Genomic DNA, 22,165 nt, shown 5'->3' with positions numbered 1-22,165 from the left:
AACAGCTCCCTGTCACCCCATGTGTACAGGGCTTAAGGCTGGGGCCACAGCGGCCAAACATAGCCGCCAACCGGGACACATTCGGCAGGACACTCTTGGCTGGAAGGAGCCTGCATAAAGGCTCCTATGCGGCTACTCACACAAATGCACCCAAAGCATGCTGCGGTTGGACTGGACAGTGGGACAACCGGATTTAAGGGTGAACACATCTATTTCAATATGTGTTTACACAGTGAGACCTCCTTCCGACCAAGCTGGTCTGGCTGAACGGGATCACTTGACCACTAGTGTCACCCCTCGGCACTGTGATGCCACTGTTTCAGCACTTAGGCCCTTATTCTTGTTCGTGCGGCCGTACCGCCGATGTTTTTACACTGCACATGCGCAGAGGTCAATCTGCGCATGTGCAGCCCCCTTCGCCGCAGACGTATTTCGTCCGCCGCAAAGGGGGCGTATAGGGGCGTGAGAGGCATCATGCCCTCATTTCCCTATGTGTACGCCCCGCGTTTCATGGGCGTTCCCATGCAAACGCGGGGCGTATGCATGGTAATGAGGCCATGACGCAACTCATGGGGGCGGAAAGCTGACGTCGCCGGATGTCAGCTTTCAGCCCCCATACAAGCTACCACACGGACGATTGTCCGTGTGGTCTCAGCTTGCGGGAGCTGCCGCGGCGTGCGGACCTGCCTTCGATGGTCGACGACCATCGAATGCAGGGGGCAGCTCCCACCATGGTGGAGGCGTAGCCTCCACCATTTTTATGCGGATCGCCAGCCGTCCGTGTACGGACGGCCGTGGCGATCCGTAGGGTGGGCGGGGATTGGTTTGTGCGGCTGGAGCCCCGTGTGCGGCTCTGGCCGCACCAACCAGAATAAGGGCCTTAATGCGGAGGCATAAAATGATGTGAAGAGTCTAAAGTAACAAATAATTCAACTGATTTTTCAAGACTGGCTGAGAGATCAGAGAAGTCATCAGCCTAACAGTCAGCAAGATGGAGTTCTGAGATGGTCGCATCCCACTTTTGGGTCAGAACCCACAGTTTGAGAGCCGTTGCTCTATACCATATCAATTTATGTCTGGGGCTACTTACAGGACTGGAGGACACACAAATAGGACTGAGACAGACTCGCGGCAGTACAGGCTTCCCTGATTAAAGTCTCCTCCTCCCAGAGATGGGTGCTGAGTGGCGCACGCAGGGGGGGGGGGGGTTCTGAGTACCCAGAACCCCCCCCCCCCTGAAGTCTAAGGGCCCTAGGTTAAAAACTGAGAGACCCCTATTTCTATGGGTACAAGTGTAGTAAAAATCGGCCCTTGGGAACCGGAGATATCTGACTTCAAAGCAGTGGTCCCCATCCAAGCCTGTTAATTGCTCTTCCCAGTCAGATTTTTCAGGTTCTGTCTGACATAGAGTTTTTCTGAGTCCCCAATACCATTTGATAGGTGGTATTCTCTAGTTTTTAATTCCAATAAATTCTAAGAAATCTATTTCCGGGAACTGGAGATATCTGCAGTCAAGCAAGCTGTCCTCCCACCAGAAAATTATGAATAATAAGCCCACTCCACTATACACCCCTCTTCTGCGTATTAAACATCCTCTACCACCCTGGAAGTTATGTATCAGGGCCCCTTCATTCAGCTCAATGCCCCCTTCTCCACATCCATTGCTATGCCCAGGGGTCTAAACTGCTGTTGACGCCCCTGCAGTGGCGTGCGGTGGGGTAAGGCAGGTGAGGCACAGCCTTTCCTGTGATACTAGCGCATATGCCGGCGTTTTGAATTGATAAAGTATGTCAAAAATACATATAATTTGTAAAAAGAAAAATCTTATTTTTATTATTCCAATAATTTTTATAGTCAAAATGCTGGAGTAAAAAGCCTATGGCAGGTGAGGCAGTGCCTCACCTGGCTACCTTTTCTTCACATCTCTTATCAAAATTCAGTGAATCTCCAGCAGTACACACTGCTGCACATGCGTATAATGCTGGTATGTACCCTATGGCTCATATATTGTGTGCATATCTGGCTCTGGTACTTGCCAGGGACTCTTGAGCCATTTACCTCACCGCACGTCCATGCGCCCCTGTATGTATATATATAAAATGGATGCACTCTCCTGTTTAGTAAATGCAATTAAAATCCGCTGTGTAGCTTAATAAATCTACCCCTAAGTGCCTTTATCTTTGCAAAGTACAGTACTGTTCAGATGATGATCTCTATCTTATAACCAAATTGATAATAGTGAACTGCAAAGGCCACACAGCAACTTCCTATAGCTATGTGCTGTTATTGGAATGCTGGAACAGTTGCCCATCTCCTGATGACAGTCCTTAATGGACAGAAACATTGAGTATATTGAAGGTTATCCTGTGATGCATATCTATTATAAAATACACAGCGGATTTTAATTGCATTTACTAAACTGGAGAGTGCGTCCATTTTGTTCTATATACATGGCCTCCACAAGTTCTGGATGTCACCCTAGTAGTTGCTGTTTATTGGATGGAGTGCAGTCTTTTTCTCACCATTAGCTATATATATCTATATAGATAATATATATATATTATTATTATTATTATTATTAATATACATTTGGTCTATCTATAATACTATAACTGACCCGGCATATACTGGGTCACCTAAGTGCCCATCTCTGTGCTTTGCTACGCCCCTCTGGAAACCCCCTTCTGAAAATCCTGCGTTTGACCATGGTGCTGGGTGCCTCATGATGACATAGAGGAGACACTCAACACAATTAATCTACTCTGCTACATCCAGATCTCATGCCACCCACCCTTCTGCTAACATGTTCTTGCAGTGCTCAAATCTCCTTCATGACAGCTTTACCATTTTAGTCCCTAGATAGGTTTTACTTATCTTCATAATAGTGGGGTTGATATCCTGTGAGGACAGATTGTAGTAATAATTGCATTCATAATTAAATTGAATTAATAAATTGCCATTTGACGGTATAATATGTTAACAGGATCTTCTTTATTTATGAGTGTAAGTTATCTATTTGTTATCTAGTAAAGAAGATTAATAAAGTTCACTATTATCAATTTGGTTATAAGATAGAGATCATCATCTGAACAGTACTGTACTTTGCAAAGATAAAGGAACTTAGGGGTAGATTTATTAAGCTTGGTGAAGTGATAAACTGTCTGGTTTTTATCACCGGCCAATCAGCTCCTACCTGTGAAGTTACAGGCTTGAGTTGAAATATGACAGGTAAGAGCTGATTGGCCGGTGATAAAAACCAGACAGTTTCTCACTTAACCGAGCTTAATCTACCCCTTAATAACAATAATTGATGTGAGAAATATTTCTATTGCTGAGGTTAATTGGAATGACATTGATTGTCCAAAATGTTCTCCCTAGACATAACAACACAAAATACAAACTGTTACTAACCATATACCAAAGAATGTAAAAATGGTAGGATGAGCAACAAATGTTGTTAGGTTTATTACTGCAGAATTATTCATGCACATAAATAAGAAAGAAGACATACTCATACTGAGTGCGGTTAGTTAATGTTTGGTGGTCAGTATGCCTCTACAATTCAGACACATTATCCCATCACTTAATAGAATTTATAATCCGTGAGAGACCAATAAAATACACACAGGAGGAATTAGATTGTAGAAATGTGTTTGAACAAGAGGTCATGCACTGAGTGGATGACTCAGGGGAGATGTGAGGAAGTTGTACTTTACATAAGGTATTTCTAAAGCCATCATATGGTGTAGTAGAACCTTTCATAGCTTCCATGTGCAGTGCTAAATAGGCTGCATTCACCACATACAACTGAGAATCTTTGTACATTTAAGATAGAACTAATGTATACTACAGTACACATTCTGTCTGGTCTATCAATATCTACAGACTTTATCTTTTCATAATATACAATGAAATATACAATGGCAAAATAAACAGGAAAAATACAAGAGGAACAATATACAATAGCATACCTCCCAACAGTCCCGATTTTATCGGGACAGTCCCGATTGTCAGGGCCTGTCCCGATGTCCCACCCGCGGGCGGCAGTGTCCCACGGTGTGGGGGGGCTGTTGGGAGTCCCCCCTGTCAGCTGCTAAGCAGCGGGGAATAAACGCTGTGCGCATGCGCACAGCGTCTATTCCCGCAGCCGGGGGGGGGCATGGCTAGAGGCTCACAGAGCCTCTGGGTCATGCCCCCATAGTGGCAAAATGGGGGCGTGGCCTCGCGGAAGAGCAGCGAGTATAGGCCACGCCCCCAAATTAGGCCACCCCCGAAAATTTCGGCGGAGCATCGTCCCGCATGCAGACCTTCAAAAGTTGGGAGGTATGCAATAGCACATATATACTGTAGTTGTAGAGAAGGACATGGATATGGATGTTGTAGGGATAGGTACATGGGATCTGTATCCTCCAAGAATATGAACTTGCCTAAGTGGACCAATGTGAGAAAAATAGTATACATATTGGGGGTAATTCAGTAACTAAGCAGTTGCCGAATCCCCTTAGTCACATGCGAGGGGATGTGTACGAGAACACATCCCCTTGTATGCAGCCGCTAGCAGGAGAAATCATTCGATGGTCACTGACCATCGAATGATTTCTCCTGCTATCGCAAATAAAAGTCAGTCTGAACTGACTTTTAATTACGAGCGCATCCTGTGATGCCAGCTGCCCGCCCCCGGCAGGCATCGGCCCCTCGTGTTCCCAGGGGAACACCCCAGCATTTTTATGGGGACGCCCATAAAATGCTGGGTGTTCCCCTGGTCCGGCCCTGTGTCAACCCCCGGCCCTCTCTCCCCGCAGCAAACGGCCCAGCAAGTGTGTAATTCACCAAAGCTGTTCGCTGTCAAGGTTTGCACATATGCGCAGAAACCCTCGACCATCGGGTCTGGGGCCTAATTCGGGTAAGACCGATCCTGAATCGGGCCCCATTATGTATGTCTTATAACATCAGTAATGCTTACATCAAATCTACCATACAGATAATGGGGGAGATTCTCTAAGCTAAAAATGCGGTAAAAACCCCGTTATCGGGGGTTTTACCGCATTTTGGGATGCTGTAAGCATCCCCCGCCGGGTTACCGCGGCGGGGGGCATCGCCAGAAAAATCTGGCGATGCCCCATAGAAGCCAATGGGCTTCTATCGCAACCCCCCGCCACCCCGCGCCGCCCCCCTGCCGCCCCGCATCGCCCCCTCCCCCCTCACCTGTGTCCGGGCAGCACAGAGCTGTGCTGCCCGGACCTGTGACCTCCTCCCTGCACTGATCCTCTTCCGGGTGCAGGGAGGAGGAGAGCCCGGCGCAGCAGTGCCGGGTGTGGGAGGGAGGGGAGAGCCGCCGGGACCTGCTGGGACCCGGCGACTCTCACCGCAAAGGACAGCTCTTAACGCAAGAGCTGTCCTTTGCCTTAATTATCGCATATGTTACAACATATGCGATAATTAAATATGCGATGGGCGGCGAAGGGGGGCGGAGATTCTTAGAGAATCTCCCCCATTGAGTGAAAACTCTACTATGAATATGTATGTTGTTTTCTCACTTTCTTGTTTCATATTAAAGATGCTCGTTCTGGTTGACATATGGAAATAGTTACCAGTGGTGTAATGTTTTAGCAATGAGTGATCTTTACCATATTTAGGACTGGGAAATTATGTATATTAATATAGGCCAAATGTATCGTGTAAGATATGCAAATTATTTACTAAGTGCAAACAGGTGGGTTATACAGCCAATCAGGTGACAGCTAAAGCCAGGATACACAGTGCAATATACACTTCAAGTACAAATACGAGAAAGAACAAAGGCAAACAAATCCAACTACCTTCCAAAGCACTGACGTCAGCTTTAGGCAGATATATCCCAGCAGAGTAACACCTATATATTACATCTAAACACAAACATTTGTGCTATAAAAACATGTATAGCCTTTACCTTATTTCAATTACATTTTCAAATAATAACAAAAATAGGCCATCAGGTACTTCTGCCATAGCCAGGTTCACCCTTCCATTGAGTGATACCAATATGCCGATCAGTAAAAGGGTGATGCACTGTAACATTATTGTTCCTGTCAGGAAGGATGGGGGGCAGTATTTCCGGGAATGCTGGGCACAACACGACCTCTATGAGGCACATGCAAAAATGACAAAGGTTTTTACCCAATACACCATGGAGTATATGCGGCTAATAAATCTACAAATTTCAAACACTTGAGTGTACAAAATATTTTTTTTTCTATTTAAAAGACAACAGCAGGGTCACTTTAATAGTATAATTTAATGTAATTCTAACCATAGCACTTTTTACAAACTGAAAATATTCAAAATGTACAGTATCAAAAAGAATGGCTTTACAAAACAAACTTATTTTTAGTACAGCTTAGTGATTATTGGCTTAGTAATATGGAAAATGCAGTTTTAAAGACTCTCAATAATGAAGTACAGTATCTACAGTAACTTTCTTCTGGTTATGACATTGGATGCTAAAATATCACAGCACGTCAATGTTGCTCTATTGTGGGGTCAGCTGCTCATCCAATGATACTTACATCAGATGAAAATGGGCCATATGCACTAAGCTTCAAAAGTGATAAAATGGAGAGTGATAAGCAGCCAGCCAATCAGCTCCTACCTGCCATGTCACAGACTGTGTTTGAAAAATGTCAGGCAGGAGCAGATTGGTTGGTTGTTTATTTATCACTCTCCATTTTAGCAATTTTCAAGGCTTAGTACATCTGGCCCTCTTCCAGTATATTGCTTTGGTTACAATAGATTAAGGTTACCATTTATCAATGTATAACTATGACTATTTAAAAGTCATTGTGTATGATAAACAGTGTCTCAGTCAGTCAACTCCCAATTGTCTGTTTTCAAACACATGCCCGTAATGAGCTGTTTGGCTGGAGCACCGTCTATCATTTTGATAAATGGGCCCCTAAAATTTTTACTCTTCTTTTCCACATTAGATAGCACTGCAGGAACTGAGTAGCTATGTGAATATGCTCCTTCCTTAAGGCACCTGCCACCTTTCTATTGTTGTTCTACTGAAACATTCAGCACTGACAGCGGAGGCATAGAAATGAACAGATAGGTGATGGATTCATTAGAGTTGACACCCCTGCACCTATTATAGGTACGCCACTGACAAACAGTAACATCAATACTTTATGTAAAGATAAACATCACCCACGTTCCTCAAATAAAACTTAAACAAAATATATATATATTTGAGAAAGTATGAAGCGGCACTCCAGGTCTTAGTGAAATAAAGGTGATTCATTATTTACGTATCATTCTACGTTTCGGTCTTTTGCCAGACCGTCATCAGGAAGATCATCCTGATGACGGTCTGGCAACAGACCGAAACGTAGAATGATACGTAAATAAAGAATCACCTTTATTTCACTAAGACCTGGAGTGCCGCTTCATACTTCTTCAAATCTACAAATTTGCAGTAGAGGGCACCGGGCATTTTACTCATTATTGGCGGAAGGAAGGTCATAAACCCAGAAGTTCTACAATCGAAATTGCTGACTTTTATCAGAAGAACTATAGTATCCTTTGTGATTTTTATTGCAAGAGTAGATACATACGGTATTACTATAGGCATGCACTCAGTGGCGGGATACAATACATGCATCCTGCAATTTGTGACTGTATATCCCACCCATAACGTCATACCAGGACTAATATTTAATAGTTATATAGGGGCACATGTATTATTCTGCCTCTAACGCTTCTCCTGCATAATGTGCACCCGTTACTGCTTCATTTATTAACCCCCCAGCTCCAATAAGGAAATCAGTTGTGCCCAGCGTTAATGGCTCTCCTTATCGGTGCCCCCACAGTGCTGCCCATGCGCACTTTAAAAAAAAGAGCTTCTCTCCCCCGTTCGGCTCTTTTTGCATGTGCGAGATCTCGCTTTTACCGTGAGATCTCCAGCACAACCCGGAGCCAGCAGCAGAGCTTGTATTGTCCCCGCAGTGGGGATAGGACAACACAAGCCCTGGGCTGGCGAAGCTGCCGGAGCGATTCATCGCCTAGGCGGCTGTTAATACATCGCCCTGGCCGCTAATTACTGGGGGAGATTGCAGGGGACACATTAGGTGTGCTCATCATAATACATTTTAAAAAAGTAATCCCCCCAGTTAACTAGCGTTAAGTGCAGACTGCACTTAATGCTAGTTCATACATCTGCCCCATAGTTACACATTGGTGTAATAAGTTGAAGTTTCCACTTTGTGTAATATTTAGATATACTTTGATGATTTCTATAAGAACTCCAGTTTAATTTGTCAGCAACACAAAACTCTGATTCACTTTACCCCACCCTTTGGACATACATGCAAAGCATTCAGTCCTTGTAATCCAACACATATTTGCCTTGTTTTTTCTATGAATAGCTTCCCTTTCCATGTAAACAAGCACGCAGCCCAAGACAATGGTCCTGAACTCATACTCGTCATGTCCAAGTGGACAGGGCCTAACCACCAGGTCCTTTAGAACATTTCCGTCTATTTGTTGTTTTTTTTCAACCTTCTCAATGTATAGTGTAAGGTCAAATTTATATTCCCAGCCCTGTAAAGCTGCTTTAAAACTGTGCCCGGAATGCATCTTCTTGCCAGATTCAAATTTCCAAAGGAAAACAGGATGACACTGTAAAATGGTTGCAGTGTGGATTAATGAAACCAGTTTATGTTTAGCAGATGCTTCATTTTGTATTGCAAGCTGTTGTGTCCAGGGAGAGTGTTACTGTAGACCAGGCATAGCCGGGCTTTCTGTCAGCTCAGTCTAAGCCACCCTAAGAAAACAACTCGTCCAGTTAACAGATTGTTCTTTCATGCAGTGGAGAGCTATTCTTTTTCTGTAACGCTAAAGATGAGAGCATCCGTGCCATTGCAGGATCAGAGTTTGCTGGTCTAAAATTATGTGGAAAAGGGGACATGATAGTTTTTCCTTGATTTCTTGCAAATGTAGATACAAAACATAACATAACAATTTTATTGACATCAGGCTGTCATTTATCAAGTCAAGGAGAGACATACAAAATATAGGGGAGTGGCTTCATGGGGAAGGGGCATGGCCACAAAATAATACCAATTTATACGCAGCACGGTTGTTTCCAATATTGAAATGACGGCAGCATGCCGAATGCATAAATGTGCAGGTACATAAATGACCCCACAGTGCAGGTAAATAAATGCCCCCACAGTGCAGGTACATAAATGCCCCCACAGTACCTTTGCCGGCAACGAGGGAGGGGGAGTGCAGTGGGACATGGGCAGGTGAGCCACTGCTGAGCTACTCAGTCAGAGAGCACTAAGGGCAGGGTGATCAAACATCCACAGCCCAGCTCCGCCCCCCTTCACCGCTCATCGCCGACAAAATTATTGAAAAATATGCGATAATTATGGCAAAGGACAGCTCTTGCTGCTGCGCCGGGCTCTCCTCCTCCCTGCACCCGGAAGAGGATCATAGTGCAGGGAGGAGGAGGTCACTGGTCCAGGCAGCACAGCTCTTTGTTGTCCAGACACAGGTGTGGGGGGGTCACGTTAGAAGCCCATAGGCTTCTATGGGGCATCGCCAGATTTTTCTGGTGATGCCCCCCCGTTGCGGTAACCCGGCGGGGGATGCTTAGAGCATCCCAAAACGTGATAAAAACCCGATAATGGGGTTTTTACTGCATTTCTGCTTTAGAGAATCTCCCCCTCTGTGTGCGGTCAGACACTGACATTGCACAGCACGCACAGAGCACACACAGGCTGGCATGCCCCACATCCGTGTATTACTCCGCACCGCAAATTAGCAAGTTATTAGGGCAGCCCAGCAGCGGAACTCGGGCCTGTGTGTGCTCATCAATTTCCGTGGGTGCTCGGGCCCTTGAGCACCCACAGAATCGGCACCTATGCATACAGTACTATCCAATCAGCTGTCATTTTACAGGTCACGTTTAAAAACAAAAAATTTAGTAGTTTGAGTGGTTGATACTTTTGACATCCGGTGATGTCAGCTGCCTGCCCCCGGCGCCCACATCATCAGGCAATTGCAGCAATATGTAATCTCAGCTTTATTTAACGGTACGAGATCTTATGGATGTAACATTAATAATGACCAATGTACTCCTTGTTTTATATCTGAAAATTATAATTTATTGGCATAGTTACATCAATTGAAGATATTTTAACTTATAATTTAACAAATTTGTTCTGTTGTAGGAATCAATTGGTTTTGGCATTGTGAATCTAGACGACAGAGCACAATCCTGCAGATCTAATTTTTAGCCATTGTTGCTGGACCTTATTCTGGTCCACACGCAACGAATTTTGCCGTGATTCCCTGCACAGCTGCAGTTGGATGATTTGCATAATCATCCATTCGCAGCCTTGGGTGCGGGGAAGAAATCATTTGATGGTCGGCGACCATCAAATTATTTCTCCAGCTCTCGCAGATTTGAGATAACTCTATGGTGTCTCAGATCTGTGAGAGCCCTGTGTGGGAAGTGGGAGGACAGCTGGCATCCGCTGACATCAGCTGCCTGCCCCTCGCACCCGCGTCACAGGGTGATTAGCATGGGAATGCCCAGCGTTTTCATGGGAACGCCCATGAAACCCGCGTGTCCACATGGGCTGTGCCACCTGCCGACGCCCCCTGCCCTGAGCACTGCTAGGTGCGAGTGGGACAGCGAACAAGTAGATCACCATGCCCACTCGCTCCCTGCGTCTGCACATGCGCAGAACTGCGCCTGCGCATGCGCACACAGAAAAAATCAGTCCCTGTAGGAACGCACAGGGGACCAATTAAATTTGATTAACCCCCTTCAGTTGTACCTTGAGCTCTTCCATTCCTGCATACATGGTGCCGTAAATGTGATAGATCCCAATCAAAACACAGTTTGCTACATATTTTAAAATCCTTCTAAGCAGATTGCACCATTCGCAGTTTCTCTATTTAGACCCATAGCAGCATATGTAATAGGGTCTGAGTCGGAGGTATGACCAAGAGGGACGGAGGGGAGTACTAATTAACCCGTCTGAATGAGGGGCCCGGTGGGTGCCTAGGTCTGCCGCACCTGTCCCCTCCCTACCTCCCAGGCAACTGCAGCTGCAGTATGTAAGCACACGCTGCAGTGTGTTGTGCTGCAGATAGGCTGTTGCTGCTGAGCCTCTGCCCCCCCCCCTCCACCCCCACCCCCTGCTCGGCGGTTGCACACAGAGTTTTTCCAAACTACTTTCCCCCAAGGAGGCATGGCCACACCTCCCTCAATTAGGCCACACCTCAAAAATTTTACTGGGGCCTGGTGGACCTCTCAGCGGCACTGGCCAGCGATGCCAGACATGTTAGACATGATGTTTTTTTTTTAATCTTCAATCATTTGCAAGGTAGGGTTTAGCCTTATTATGCATTAAAATATATCTATTGTATAATTAAAGATTAGAAACACTTAGCATTTTCAAGTTTATACCATTTTATTAGCTTGTACATATAGTAAATATCTTTCTCCAAGAGTTGATAAATCTCCTTGACAGTTTTAGTTTTTTTTGCCTGATTTCCATGCTGGGAATTCCCATGTGCTTGTCCTCACCACCACCTCAAACCCCCACCCATGAATGGGATGGCAAACTAGCAGTGCACCGTACCCATTCGCACCCAGTATATGCACATGCGCAGAAATGCACATGCACTGTTGTGAAACATTGGTCCCCCGTGCAAACGCGCGGGGGAATGAGCAAATTTAAATAACCTCCTTTATCCGTGCTACTGCAAATCCATGTATGCAGTAGGATTGGTGCTATATAAATGAACTAACATAATATATTATACCCACTGTATTTCAAACGGTTTATGATATCCCTCTGTAAGCCACTGCCTGTGATATTGTTTTCCTTTCCTTTATTATATTACTTGGTTAGCAATTAGGGGTGACATTTCTAAGCCTTGCAGAACTTGGAAACAGCTATGGATATCATAAGCTGAAATGACCTCACTTGGTGAGCAGACATGATGACACTAATTGTTTTACCAGACTTCAATTGATAAGCAGTTCCGGGTGGTATCATTTGTTATGTAGAACTAGACGAACAGTAAACACTAGACACTAAGCAGTTTCGACTTCTGCCTCCCTAATCACAACAGAATTACAAAAGATATTTAGATATTACTCCGAAAGTCAATTTATAATAATAGCTGACAACTCCTTGTCTCCCATCATTTTACTTGACAATGTTTTGTTTGCAACCATGAAATGTGAAATTACCAGTGATGTGTGGGTGTAGGGGGAGGGGAGGGAAGGGGATTCTGGGTTTGGGGAATTGAAATAGCCTTGTGTTTATTTTGTGACATCCACTTTTAAACAATCACAGTGATTCCAGAATTATACTTTTACCAATGCTTATAATCCAACTTTATGTTAATCCTACTTAGTTTCATGGGTTTACACTATAACTGTTCTTCTATTTTGGAGTATTTTAGGGATATTTACTCTATTCAGCACAATCCACAATGTGACAACTGTGTGTTTTCACTGTCATTGGCTTTTTCTTTTCTAATAAGTTATTACAGATCTACAATTCTTAACCAGAAATGAAACAAAATAAAACTCTGCTAATGATTTTTTGTAACAATTTTTTATAAATTTTGTAGGCAGGCTTGGACTGGCCCTGGTTAGTTCCTGGACGGAGGGGGCGGCAGGGGTGTGTGTGGGGGGGTGGTACACCACCTTCTCTTTTGGGAATCAGACTTGTGCACTTGAATTATACATTATACTGTATGTTACCTTTTGATTAGAGATGTGCAGGCTCTGATTTATTCTGATTTACTCTAATTTCAAAGCAGGATCTTATTCGCTATCAACTGTCAACAACTGTCATGTGATTTGGGATAGCCAATAAGATCCTGCTTTGAAATCAGAGTAAATCAGATCTTGCACATCTCTACTTATGATACACTGGACTATGTTGTGTATTGCTGTTAGTATTGAATCTAATTTAATGGTCATACAAGCCTCTGTGTTGGCTGGCCACACCCCCTCTGGAGACTGACCACATCCCTAAACATAGGCCCTTACCACTGCATTCCACCGTTGGGCCCTTCACGCTTTCAGATGCACATTTTCTATTTAATGGTATTATATCACAAAAAGTGCCTACAAATCAATTACATCCATTGTAGCCTATTGGAAAACTCTGTAAAAAAAAACTGAGAGAGGAGCCTTATGGATCCCTCCCTAGCAATCTCCAACTGGGCAAGTGTACTCAGCAGAATGCCCATGTGCAGTAGCACGAAGGCCAGTAAAGTGAAAGTGATTGGTACTGCAATCACTTTATCTTTATATATCGCAGGATGGGCTTTCACTAGCAACTATAGCTAACTATGACCTGTAATCATATTGTTGGCTTTACTTTTAAGGGTAGGGTATCACACTGTTTCTTTGCTTTTAATTAACAATATATGGTTTTCTTAAAACTGTAAGGGGTATAATGTGCGTTAATGTGCTCTTGCTATACTTCTGTTATGTTATCCCACCTTCACTACATTGTTCATATTCTCTAAGGGGTCAATTTAATAAAAAGGGAGTTCTATTGAAGATGGGGTGTTAGCAACCAATCTGATTCTATCTATTATCTTCTAGATGGTGCTAAATAAATAAGTAGAATCTGATTGGTTGCTCTGGGCAACATCCCACCTTCAATAGAACTCCAATCTTAGTAAATTTACTCTTCAGTGCAGAGAGGTACAACTGGGAGATATGTCTCAGTCTACATGTAGTACGTAAAAACACCACGATGCATTTATGTTCATGAGGAACATAATTGATCCAGATTAACCCATAGGGTAATCTATAGCACGCATTTTGGAATTGTACCAGTAGGGGATAACATGATTCAGTTCATTGTGCTGTCAGTTCTGTTGTTTTGAGTGTTTAATTTATTTCCCATGCTTTGACACACATGTTTACACATTTTTCTAGTTGGTTGCGTCAAGTGAATACTTTATCACCCATTGCCAGACACCCACTGCTGCAGATTAGACAGATTACAGAAAACAAGAAATTGTAAAAGGATGTTTGGTTAAGAAGAGAAGACAGACACTGTTTCCAATTCTGTAACCCAAGGAAGTGGGGAATGAGGAAAACTTAAGCACTGCTATATTTGCTGTGAATGTTAATATTAAGTAGGGATATTAACCTGCAGACAAGGTCATGCCAATGTAGGCCAATTACAGTATACTGCTGGAAGTGCACACATATTTGTTACCAATTCTGTCTATACCTGCATAAATACTTATCTGTAATTGGATTGGTCAGGTATATATGTTATCTAATGACTGACTAGGCCAGCCCACCTTACTGTCAAAATATAGGCCCTATGCCCTCTCTCATCATGTGTTTTTCTTAGAATATCTCTCTGCCACCCTGATAATTGTGTCAGCAGAGGCGTACCTAGATATTCGTAGGCCCCATAGCAAAAGTTTGTAAGGGCCCCCTATTTAGCAACTGATGGTGATGTATGTAAAACATATTAGTTAGACAGCAAAGATGGGCCCCCTTCAGCTCTGGGCCCCATAGCAGCTGCACCCCTTGCACCTAGTGCAGTTACAGTATGCCCTTGTGTGTCAGTGTCCTGTCCACTGGTGCAACTGTCTTTATGTACCATGTACTTGTTCTAAATTGCCTTATACTGTAATTCGTTATTTATGTTTTTCATTTATCTGTGTATTGCAAGGTACTGTGGCACCCTTGTGGCGCCATATAAATAAACAATAATAATAAGTATAATATAAAAAGAAAAGAATAGTATACAGTATATGTTATGTTACCTTTAGCAAACAATCAGTCATAACTTACATTGTCCTGAGTGTAATAGAATGGTAAAAGTTGATCAGTTGTTAAGGGTTATGAAACAACTTTGGGAGACAACCAGAACAAAAAAAAAGATTGTGCTGCTTCTACACAATCAGATTATTATGTGTTCAATTTAGAATATGGAAACTAGCAGCTGATTAGTTAATATCTGTTTTCCTGTGCAGTTTTCATAAATTTTATCAATTGCTATCTGTAGTGAAAAACATTTTGTGATTGGCTATTGGATTTTTCTATGTTTCAAAGTTAGGCTAACATTATGAATAATGACGTGCAATTACTATTACAGAAAGTGAAGACAGATGGGGACACAGAATACCCACTAATAGTTCATTTGAGCAGCACTTGGACAGCCCAAAACTACTCTTAACATTAATTCATTGACATATACATATATCTAGTACAGGATTATTTTTCTAAAAAAACCCACTGTAATAAAACTTTCATGGTATTCTAGAGAAAGCTGTAAAGCACGGAGTTTAGCAGTGTCATTTGATTGAGAATATTATATTATTACTGTGTAATGTTTTGTTTATTATTTAGAAGCACTGATAGCGTTGATATTTCATTATTAAAGATCATCATTAGTTTCAAATTCTTATTTTTCCATATATTCTTCCTTCTAAACAATTGAGAGTGGACATGTCATTGACATGATCTTACAAGGGACCATTCCCCGAAGGACTAAGAGAAAATCATTAATCTAAAATTAGCCTAACAAGCCTAACAGCGAAGATAAAATATAAACAAGTAGATTAATCTCGCTCATTAAATTTGAATTAGTAAGAATTATTTAAATCAGTTAAATGTATTCGCTAATATATATAATAATATGTATGATGTCCAGAATTAGAATGATGCTTTATTCCCAGTGATTTATGTGTGACTGATTTTGTGTAATGCCAGGATACAATATTGTATAGATAAGGAACCTGAAGATGTGTTAAAGACATAGGGGTATTCGGTCATGACTGGATTTTTGGGCTAGCTGAAAAATCCGGACATATCTATTCAATGCGGTTGTTTGAGGATGATTTTTCCACCGATGCATTTTCAACTAAAACACATGGATCGGCAAATAATTTGGCAACCACGTGTCTTCTGACCATACCGAATCTTTCCAACAGTTGAAAAATTGGCACTTGAATTGAATAGGTCGAATGTAAATTTGAGATATAATCATCAATAAAATGCAGATTTTCCAACTGTCAGAAAAATCGGCTCGGATGGAATACCACCTGGGGTTGATTTTACTAAATTTTCTAAAAGTGAAAAGTGGGGATGCTGCCCATAGCAACCAATCCAATTCTGTCAATCATTGTCTAAGACAAAACAGAGAAATCATAGCTACAATCTGAGAATTTGATTGGTTGCTATGGGCAACATCCCCACTTTTCACTTTTAGAACCTTACCTCTTAGAGAAAGTATCCATCCAGATATTATGCAGAAACAGAAATGAGAAGCATCCTATTTAGGTGGTGTAATTACATTCTTGTTAGGCATGACTGTGGTTAAAGTAAACATGCAATCTGAAGACTATATTGTTAACAATGATTTCATGTGGGGTAATGTTGGTTCTATTTCCTTATCTTGTTTTGAGTTGACCAAGAGATCAACTGTGTCCCCTTTCAAAGCCTGAAAATGTTTCTTTATTAACACCTACGCTATTGTTAAACAGGCCATCCTTATATAATATCATCTCATTATGCTAGGAAAGATTTAATCAGCTCAGTCATCAGAGCTTTGTAGAGCCTCTGAAAAGCGGAATATGATACTTTTCACTGTAACACTATGTCAGGCCCTTCCTATGGCAGACTCACAGCAGGAGCTACAGAGGTATCAGGTGTTAGCAGATTTGTTAGCTCATAAATTAAACCCTTTAATCAGTGGGTGTGTCGAGGAGTGAAACCACATGTTACTGGCACAATATTCAAAATACTGGGTTAAGAAGAAAGCATAGCATCCACTGAGCAAACATTATTCAACATATTTGCATGTAGGTCACTTTCATAAGCTCTTTGCACATGAATGCTAATGACTACCAATGTAAGTACTTAGAATAAATAAAATTGAGCACAAAAAACATATTTGGAAAACTATTTCAAATTTTTATGTTTTTGCTTCCAAAATTGTGTGTTTTGTTAGATCATAATTTTTTTATAAACATTTTAAGACCTGTCTCTTTTAAAATATATAAAAGAAAATATTTGAGATTTTAGCATTATACATGGCAGCCATATTGAAGTTCCTACGCATCAATTTCCTTGTTTTGCATATTCTATACTAAACCCTAATTGGAAATGACTTGGTTATACATTCTGAATAGGTTACAAGCATTTGAGATTGCACTTGCGACTAATATCTATCCAGTTAGCCAATAAACGGCATTATTTTCTTTTCTGCTGTTTTATCATTGGCTGACATACAACACTTTCAAAATCAAAGGTACAGTACGTAACTTCACCATTAAACTTTTTTTTTTTATACATTAGAGACAACTGGGCACAAAAACATGTCCAAAATCCCCCACTGTTTGTGAAGGCTAAATGTCAGAAAATATATTTAATTTCTAAGAATTCTTGTAGAGTTTCTCACAAGCCACTAGCAAAAAAGGAAACACATTTTCTGGAAAAGAAAATGTATGAAATGAAAAATCCATACATGCTATCTGTTCTGCATTTTTGGAAACTAACTACAACGCACAATTGTCTGTTTTAAATTAAAAAGGAATTGTAAATTTGACCTTGCAGAAGCTACTTTTTCTAAAGCATGCACACATCTCAAAGCAGACCTCATGATCTCTATTGCGTGATACAAATCTTAAAACAAGAGAAAAAAAAAATATTTTATTCCAATCACGCCCACAAATGTTTATTTCCAAATCTGATAGCTGCAGAATCTTCTTGGCACTAAACCAAAGAGCAAAAATTAAATCTTTTGAAAAATATTTTGCTTTTGCAATTTGCTCATTTACAATTAGCTACTATCAACCTCCACTCCATTATGTGCCTAAGCAACATGTAACTGGCACTGCATTATACACATGCTTTCAAAAAAGTGGTTGTCAGTAAATCAACTTCTCCTGACATTTAAAGATGTCTGTTTCTGGAGCTAATCTAAACTATTTTCTTTCTCCCATCGGGATATAATGTATTATTACACATACAGTACAGTACAGTATATAATGTATATACAAACAATAGGATAGTAATTATTTTCATGTTCCTAATTCCGTATCCTGTGGTTTTATCTTAAATCATTTACAGAAATACTTTATTTCAAAGCAAAATGTAAATTCATACAATCAGTATAGAATTCAGTTTGAATTTAAAAAAAAAAAATAAAGTAAAATCATCATAAATGTTAAAAACTCTTACCTTCAATACAAATTCCACTTGAATATTTGGTATTATTCTAGAAGATAGCTGTTCTTTCCAGGAATAGTCCCCAAAACCTCAACCAATGCAAACAAATGAAAAATAATAAAATGCTCCAGAAATGTGGGTTAGCTTCTTATTTATTCAAAGTAAAAAATAAAGTGTACACAAAATAAGGGTAGAAAAAACTTCAGCTCTCAAAACACTTCTAGTGATAACTCCAACTGGTCTTCAGAGAGAGAGAGGGAGAGAGAGAAAGAGAGAGGTTTGGCTGTGTCTGCATTGTAGTCCATCAGCAAAACCAAGTGTTCACGCAGTGAAAAAACCCAGCGTGTTAGCTACACTGGCTCCAACCACTTTTATGCAGTCGACTGACTCTCACTTTCCCTCTCACTTTTGTTTAAATGACCAAAGCATTTTCTCCCTAAGTTAAGCCAGATATCTGTTGCATGCAAGTGCCACCTCCTTTAAGGGGTGGCAAAGATATTAACCCTTTTAGTTCTCTACATGATGTCATTGGTCAGTGAAGCTAAAAACTGAACAGGTAACTTAGGGGCTTGTTATACCGAATGTCAGTATTTAATTTTCACTGGCTTTATGCAGAAGAATTAGATGAACATTTCCTTTAATGGTTTAAAGTATAAACCTTGCATTAAATCAAAAACGTACACAGTTTACAACGAAGTAGGAAATTGAAAATATTTAAAATGAGCTCTGAATTAAATGCGTTTTTTTTTTTTTAAGTAAAAAAAAAAAAAAAAAGAACGAGTGTTCCCATTAGATCTGGAAGACATTAGATTTTTTTGTAGGCTGTCCAAGAAAAGAATTGAGGAAGACAACTACGTTATGCAAAGCATAAAAGAAATCCAATTGTTAAATCATGGCTTAGGAGCAGGTCGCGAAAGGTAATGTTGGATGAGGAAATGGTAATGTACCTACTGACACTTTGAAAGTACATTGTTCAGTGCATATGACATTTTAATTACCTATCAACATAACTACTAACGTGCAGACAAGTGTTTTGTCTCAGCAACATTACATCACTTAGAGAAGTTGGGGCTCTGTGTAATGTGACGCTGTACATTGCATGCATTTAAATCCAACACGTGCAAGTCATTTTAACAGTGACAAGTAATTCGCCGAGTATCATACATAATTAGGCCAGACAGTGGAGCTGCAAAAGGACATTGCATAACTTCAGGCCATTTGGGCATTATATAAGTAAAATAAAAATTCAACTGTGTTATTAAGAGAACACTAATTGGAGTATTGGACACGTGGTAGGGGCTTGGACTGCACCTCATACTTTTTAATATAATAAAAAAAGTGCTGCCATGCTGGAACTTGTAGTACCATGCATGGGAAAGAAAGTGCAGGTGCAGGCTCTTAAGTACTAAGAATACTTATAGTCAAAATGATTTTGATAAACTCTACAATAAGGGGAAGATAGATCACAGCTTGGAGAGAGATAATGTGGAGAGATAAAGGGCCTTATTCTCGTTCACTCTTAGAGGCAAATTCCTTCCTAGCTGGAGAAAACCATGTGCACTGCAGGGGGGCAGATGTAACATGTGTAGAGAGATTTAGCTTTGGGTGAGTTATTTTGTTTCTGTGCAGGGAAAATACTGACTGCTTTATTTTTACGCTGCAATAACTTTGAAGAAAAACCCCACCCAAATCTAATTCTCTCTGCACATGGTACATCTGCCCCACCTGCAATGCACATGGTTTTGTCCAGCTAAGAAGGATTTTGCCTTTAAGAGTGAACTAGAATAAGGCCCAAAGTAACAACCAATCGACTTCTAACTATGGACTTTCAAAGGTAGCATGTAAAATGACAATTGGCAGGAAAATTCTCTACAAAATTCTCTACAAATAAAGTACAAGTCAATTGCCATGTAACAGGTTGGCTTTGAAAAACGATCAGAGCTGGCTGGCTGAGACTTTGAGGGTTATTCTGGTCCGTTCGCAAGAACTGTACATTCGCACGCGGACTGATGTTTGGCATATGTGCATGCACAGCCCCATTTATACACATGTGCATACACTGGGTGCGTTTGCTGGGTGCGTGCACCCAACATTGCGGGCTGGGGGCGTGGGCAGGCATTTCCATGGAAATCACCCGTTGATGTGGGCACCGGGGGGCGGGCAACTGACATCACCGGATGTCAGCTGCCCACCCAGGTCCTTCTTAAATTGCCCACGGACATCTAAGGTTACCTCAGAGTAACCTTAGATGTGCATGTGCCTACCACATCATTCGATGGTTAGCGACCATCGAATGATGTGGGTGCTCCCCCACAGCCTGCGAATGGATGTTAATGTTAAACATCCATGCACAGCCCGTGCGTACGAACACAGCATACGAGGGGGGGCATGTGTTTCGGCATTCGCAGGGCAGCGTCTGGTGGACTCGTAAGGCTGCGAATTTGCAGCATTACGATTCAACCAGAATAAGGTTCTTTATGCCTGTCCACTTTATCTCTCTCCAAGGCTTAGAATATGGGACCCCTTTTTTCTCTCTACAATATTTCAGATATCTTCCCCTAAGTGCTTAGCAAGTTTGCCTAAAAATGTGGACCTGTCTACGTTACCACATCAAGGTGATGGTTCCCTAACATCCCTAATACTAACACATTAAGGCATATTCTATTAACCCCACAGCTATTTACTGGCCAATGATCACACTGTGTGGGAATTGGGTATTCAATTAAACAGGGCAAATACATTTTGAATGAATCCACAATAACTTCATAACCAATAGGTTTTCTCCACATGTTAACACCTCATGGTGCATTTTGCCCACAGACTTTTGAGAAGTACATCCTTGGGGTTAAGGCGTGGGTTAATCCCAGCTCATAGAACCGCCCCAGTGTCATAATTAGCCCCATTAAATCAATTTATACAGGACTTACATATAATATGTCATATTCTAATATGTAGCCAGTGATCTGTGCTGATTTAAACCACCAGGCTGATGGGAGGGGTTCTGCTAGCAAGAATATGGAGTCACAACCTTCAAGTGTACATTATACACACACAAATATAAAGGAAAAATATTGATGACTTCTACAGAATACCATCAATTTAAACTAATAGAATGTGCTACCATGCAGTGTACACTAAGCCCGTATACTATGTTACTGTAAATTTGTCTGCTGATGAAGATACATTTAAAGACACATATGACAGTGCAGTGTAAATGCTACATTAATGAAAATGACTGTCAATGTTAAGAGCTGGTAATGGCTCTTTCCTTCTTGCACCAGTAGCTGGCCACCCTTCCTATAGGCCTACTGTATCTGTGACTGCTGTCCTTGTTCCTCTATTGTCTGCACCTTTCCACCCTTGCTCTGCCTCTTAATGCATAAGGAATAGTGGATGCATCCCAGTTTGCATAGGGACATGTACACATTTTTGCATTTGCGCAGAATGGAAATGTTTCCCCCTTCTGTCATTCATGCAGTGGGTTCCATTGCAATGCAGCCTAAGGGATTTCACGGACCTAGACTAAACACATTCCCTCCTGCATGTTAGAATTCTCACACTATATCTAAGATCTGAAATAGTGTGCAATAAAAATAGTTTTCATGCTATCCTTCCCCTTCTCCCAATAAACACATGATAATGAGAATTAACACATTTTGAACTTACCGTCATTAACACATTGACACAATGCCTGCAGGCCATGGAGAAATGACACTACAACAGATTGCTGTGAGAAGATCAGGTAAACGTGAGAGAGATATAAATTACTTGGAGAGATAGAGACACCCTTTCTGTTGCACCACATCTTTCTTATGGACGTTATTCCCAATTGTGCTTAGAAAGTGCAGATTCATATCATACACAGAACAGCTGGTGTTTCCAGAAAGGTCTCTCACTGATCACATCTCAAAGTCCCTGAGTAAAAAGACCTTATTAAAAATGCAA

General features: G+C 41.5%; 1 protein-coding gene across 2 annotated transcripts in view; it reads right to left on the bottom strand.

The window, feature by feature from the left end:
- Positions 1-21,945, bottom strand: part of RSPO1 (R-spondin 1) — a 187,754-nt gene extending 165,809 nt beyond the window's left edge. The window contains exon 1 of one of the 2 annotated variants that reach the window (XM_083173563.1): positions 21,887-21,945. The gene's annotated coding sequence lies outside the window, so the exon portion shown is untranslated. Of the gene's footprint in view, positions 1-18,232; positions 18,615-21,886 lie in introns of those variants that run through there. The other variant, XM_083173562.1, reaches the window with a different exon arrangement.
- Positions 21,946-22,165: the final 220 nt, after the last annotated feature.

Source organism: Crinia signifera, chromosome 2 (assembly GCF_055691185.1).
Source record: "Crinia signifera chromosome 2, ASM5569118v1, whole genome shotgun sequence".
Taxonomy (NCBI): domain Eukaryota; kingdom Metazoa; phylum Chordata; class Amphibia; order Anura; family Myobatrachidae; genus Crinia; species Crinia signifera.
Note: the sequence above shows the minus strand (reverse complement) of the source record. Positions and strands in the feature narration are given on the sequence as shown.